Source organism: Apium graveolens, chromosome 3 (genome assembly GCF_009905375.1).
Source record: "Apium graveolens cultivar Ventura chromosome 3, ASM990537v1, whole genome shotgun sequence".
NCBI classification, from domain to species: domain Eukaryota; kingdom Viridiplantae; phylum Streptophyta; class Magnoliopsida; order Apiales; family Apiaceae; genus Apium; species Apium graveolens.
The window spans coordinates 63,010,912-63,016,673 of NC_133649.1; the positions used below are offsets into that span (position 1 = coordinate 63,010,912).

General features: G+C 30.5%; 1 long non-coding RNA gene across 3 annotated transcripts; it reads right to left on the reverse strand.

The window, feature by feature from the left end:
- Nucleotides 1-1,450: 1,450 nt before the first annotated feature.
- On the reverse strand, nucleotides 1,451-5,053 carry LOC141710740 (uncharacterized). 3 transcript variants are annotated; one of them, XR_012571043.1, is made up of 6 exons: nucleotides 4,762-5,053; nucleotides 3,892-3,990; nucleotides 3,637-3,674; nucleotides 2,602-2,708; nucleotides 2,265-2,426; nucleotides 1,451-1,657 (listed from the first exon to the last, which is right to left on the reverse strand). It is a non-coding gene; the product is annotated as an uncharacterized LOC141710740 (long non-coding RNA). The 3 variants fall into 3 exon arrangements; XR_012571045.1 differs by having other exon boundaries at nucleotides 3,892-4,615; XR_012571044.1 differs by lacking the exon at nucleotides 3,637-3,674.
- Nucleotides 5,054-5,762: the final 709 nt, after the last annotated feature.

Sequence of the window (5,762 nt, forward strand, 5' to 3'; positions counted from 1 at the left end):
TTACTGTGAAATAGGGGGAGATATATATATATATGAATGAAATATAAAATCATTGAAAAATCACCAATAACAACCACCAATTTTTAATAAAAACACCAGATCTGAAATTTGAACATGATATATGAATACAGATAATAATACATATTAAAAAAATCACCAGATCTACTCTTCAATCACTAAATCGCATGATGACAATCACTGATTTATATCACTCAAATCACCAATTTGTATCATGAAAATCATCAAATGTTATATACGAGACAAATACATACAAACATATTTTTACGACATAAATCGATGAAAATCGTCAATCTTGTTGGTCGGAGAAGTTAGTGATGATTTACAGTAGTAGGGGTATAATTTATTTATTAAGGATGAGTGGAGGAGGAAGTGTTCCAACTGGTGTAGTAGGAGAATTAGTCTGCATATTTTAATTTATTGTAATTGATAGACTAATCCATTCCTGGATTAGTCTGCATATTTTCCATTTATTCTTCACCATCCTTGTCAACCTATATGATACTAATAATTGAATAAAAACTATGTAAAATGAAATTCAACACAAGAAACACCAGACACTACTCAGGGGGATATTCAGGGATACAAAGTCAAGATCAAATGGAATTTGAAGAACACGAAACACAAGAAAGTCAAGATCAAATGGAGTTTGAACAACACAGGACACAGGAAAATCAAGATCACACTATTGGAAAATTGGCTAATAGACATCGGTTTTTGATCGATGTCTGAACACTTTTTTGACCGATGTATGTGTGGGTGATGTTAAAAATCACCACCTTAGACATCATTTTCTGGTCAATGTCTAAGATCATATTAGACATCACATTTTTAATAATTTCTGATATTTATTGATCCTTTTTTGCTTATAACTAATATGAGTTTTAGTCTTATATCGCTATATTAATAGTGTTAGAGGTACTTGAACATATATCTGACATAGTATCAATCTACAAAAACATCATTTTTAGAAAAGAAACCGATGTGTAAATATATCTTAAACATCATTACTCTTCATAAATATCGATGTCTAAATGTAATATAGACATCAGTTAAAACTGATGTTTAATTGTATTTAAAACATCGGTTTTGTTTAGCCAAAGTAATGTACAATATCATATTAGACATCAGTGATGTACAATATCGATGTCTAAATGTAATTTAGACATCAGTTAAAACTGATGTTTGATTGTATTTAAAACATCGGTTTTGTTTAGCCAAAGTGATGTACAATATCATATTAGACATCGGTTCACTGTATATATTTGATATCTACTCAATGATTAGGCATCCGTTTTGCTTTACAAACTGATGAATAATTATTATTTAGACATCACTAATAATGCATTAAAATTACCAAAACTAAATCACATTATAAAATAACTAAAATTGAATTTTTCATTAACAAAATAAATCCAACATTCTTACATCATTGAGTAAGTAAGGATGACTTGCTCTATATGAGCCTAGATCCTAGTACAAAATTTTATTACATTATTTGAGAAACCCAACAAATAAAACTAATTTCTAAAACAAGTCACTTGTAATGTATCCATGAATACCCTTGGTCTTCATTCGCCTGTATATGGACAAATTTATCGCATGGGTTTATAGCTCTCAACATCTTAAAACCTTGAAGCTGCGAAATGACATATAAAAGTAATCAAAACAGATAAAGGGATATGGTATTTAACACATATGCGCAGATATAAGTTTTGTCTTACAAAATGGTAGAACAAAAATAATAACAGGATACAAGGATCAACATCCTTTACATGTTAATCTCTTTTGATAGTTGATCGTAATGAGAGAGTAAGTATACAACTTCTGTACTGATTTTTTGCGAATAAGTGGGTATTGGAAATGTTTTACTGGGACCATCTGAGATCAGTGAGTTTAAGCAAGCAATAAAATATAGTACTATTAGCAAACGAGAACATCACAAGTGTGTCAAATAAAATTTTGCAGGCAACATTTACAATATCCACTTATTCGCAACCAATCAAATATTAATTAACAGTAATTTTTTATAACAAGCAACAAAATATAGTACTATTAGCAAGCAACATTTCTAATTTTGGTTATAAAATTAGAAAATCTGGTTGAACTATATTTTTGGTTATATTTTATAGTACTATAAAATGTCATACTATTAGCAAGCAACCTTTCAGGTGTCTGATTGAACCAAAAATGCTACTGAACATTTTTATGACAGAAATATCTAGACCAGTATAAGCTTCACATACCAAGCCATGCAGAGTGAATATCTGAACATAGTCAACTGTTGCTATACCCACAAGAAGGACATTCAACATTGGATCATATCTTATCAGATGGCTGTCAGTACCAGAATGGTCAGCAGGGACCGGAAGAGATAACAACCTTGTTATGAAATAAACAGTGTGTTCCTGCCAATGTCAAAATATATTACAGTTAGAATGACTGTATTCGACATGGCTACAAAAAGAGAAGATAATGATTTTGGCTTCATTGACTTAGATAAAACATTATTGTTCGATAAATTTAAGAATTTTGCATTTTTTATGTAGATAATCCAATTACAAATGCTTTAATACTGAGTACCCGAACATTCCAACCGCAATCTAAGGAAGCCACACAAAGGATAGTAGCATCTATAGTCTTGTCATCATCTGATCCTTGAATGGCGATCTTAAAGATTTTCTCAAGTTCTGCGAAGCTTCCATAAAATTTATGAGCTTAAATTCAATTGATGATCTAATAAATTAAAAAGAGAATCTGATATACCCAACAGCAGGAAAAATAAAGGTATAACTGAATATCAGGCTACATACATGGATATATTTGTAATCATAATCTCATTCCCATTGTGAGTCTGTACATTAGGATTTATCACTAATAGGTGTATTAGCATCATATGTGAAGGTAGAGACATCTTTCCATATTTTTTTATTTTTTATGGTACATCTCTCCATATTTGGATACAAGTACATTTTCATTTATGTAAATGATCTTCACATATCCGTCCTTTGTATCGAACCTAAGAATAAATTTCATTGTTCTTTATTTGTGACTAGATAGTGGCATTGAGAACTGCATCAACATGTAAAAAATTATGGGGAACTGTTGAAACATCATACAGTTAAGTGACTAGTGCAGTGAATATTATACGTCATTAATCTTCAAAGCTTTCATGTCCAAATATAAAGTATGTAAGGTAATATATTGTTTCAGTCAGTGTTTTAAAAACAGTTACGAAGTCGATGGATAAACTAAACACTAAAAAAGTAGCTAAAATATTAGTATATATTATATCCACATAATCTAAAGACTTCATAACTATCTTATGTAATGTATACAAATCATAGGGCTAAACGAGTTATTGACACATAATCTGTAACTAATAAAGCTAATTTAAAAAATAATAAAATACTTTGGATTGAAAAATCCGCACGGAAGCGTCTGCTTAACCAAAATTAGGTGTTAACAACCATTCAAATATTAATAAATAGTAATTTTTTATAACAAGCAACAAAATATAGAACTATTAGCAAGCAACATTTATAAACTCAAAGTCAAAGCGCAAAGTAACAACATCACAAGTGTATCAAATAAAATTTATTCGGTGACTGAAGTTACCTGGGCATCATTTGCCTCATTCTCTTGAAGCATATAAGCTTAAATAAAGACAAAGGAAACAGAAAATAAAAAAGATAACATCAGATAAAGTACTCGACTTTCCTAAAAACAAGTGTGAAAAACAAGGAACCATGTCAACAGACCTTAACATTTGTCCAAGAACCGTCAAGAAATTAAACTAATACAGATTCTATGATTTCCAAACTATCAAATGTTATAGCGGAAATTAAGGTGATTAAAAGGGTATGGTGAAACCTGCAGCATGGAGAGCTAGATCTCCAGATAGCCACCGAGTAGATGCATTGTTGAACGGAAGTGCTCCTTTAAGTAAAAATGATGTTACTGCAGCTCTTACTTTTACATTAATCAAGAGTAATCTTTTAGTACAAACATAATCAGGAACTATAAATAGTCAAAAATAAAAATTGACCGAGTCGACATTATAAATTAAAACAAGAAGAAGGAGTTGAGTTTACTTGCTTATTTTGATTTGCTCCTGCGATCAGGTGAGGAAAAATGATATAGACTAGTGGGGGGGTTAATGTGATGAAAGAAAGCAACAGCTACCTATATTTATGTTTTGAATTAATTAAGGTATGATCACTGCTCATTATGCCTGTTTTTGACTTTGCTAGAGTTTTGTAGTTGAGTGTATTATTATTCAAATATGTCCTAACAATCATGTTGAACTACAATTGAAGACTATATGACTTGTATATGCATTTATGTTTTACAAAAGATCAAAACCTGATATTATACCTTCTCAGCAAAAAAATCACATAAATTTATAATTCGAAAATAATTACGTATCTAACATCATCATAGAGATGCATGGCTTTCAAAATGGTAGAATTAAACTTTTAGTTCATAAAACTAAACTTGATATTGTTAGCACCGCGGGTTTCAATCTCTAAGGGTTAAACATACAATCGACAGCCAGACCCAAGAGTTCGAGTAACAAAGATCATGCCAAAATGGTCTGAAAATAATAAAAACATTTCAGCAACAAAACATACTTAAACAATCAAACAGATTTATAAAAATTTGGGTTTCGAGTTAAAAAAATTTCTAATTTCTAAAATCCCCAATTAGGGGTTCAAACAAAATCAGGTTTTAGATTCTTACCCACTTTAACTCGAACAAAACAATCAGAGTTTAGATCTTCGAGATTCAATTGAGCTTTAAAGCTTCAATTCAAATAGCTTTGATTCAAATTCAAACAGCTTCAATTCAATATTAAGGTTAACTTCCAGATTCCAAATCCAGCTGACAAAGAGATAGATGGGGAGGAAAGAGGGATGGAGAGAGAGGAGGCGTGGAGAGAGAGAGAGAGATGGGTTCGTTAGAGAATTGATGAGGTTAGATGAGAGAGTCGAGTAATAGTGTGAGTTGAGATTGCGAGTTGAATGGTTGTAGTTTTTTTTATTTTAGTTTTTAGAATAGATGTTTTTAATTTTAGGATATATATGGATGTATTGATTTGGGGGGAATTGAACCCTAGACTAAGTTAGGGTTTAGGCTCTACAGTTTTAGGGCCTAAAGGCCCTAAACACTAAACCTTAAATATTTATCAACTAATTTCTTATTATTAGAAAGAGCTAAATATTTTAAAACCCATTTAAGGTATTGGTGAAACCTAAAAAATTAACAACTATTAAATTAAGTTCCAATTTAAATTTTAGATAGTAATTTCTAGATCTTAAATTAGTAATTTTTGTAAACAGACAAAACACACTATTCAAAAGAATGTTGAAGAGAAAATGAAATTTGAAGAAACTGAAATACAAGAAAGTCAAGATCAATTTCAAGAGTAAGAACCAAACAAGAAATAAAAATTGAACAAGTGGAAAAGAAAGGGGAGGATAGTGAAAAAGGTAAAAAAATCACTATATTACACATGTTATTCACTAAACTAGTAGTCTGTGTGTAAAAGGTAAAAATGTGTAGTAGGAGATTAATGATGTATGATGGGGGCAAGAGATGGGACACCAGGACAGAGGTGTGGTACAAGAAAAAAGCGATAAATCACTAAATATGCTTACGAGAATTACTAAAATTAAGAAAGTTTGAAATTATTATAATTCCGGTTTAGTGATTCTGTTAAGTATAAATAGTGATTTATCGTC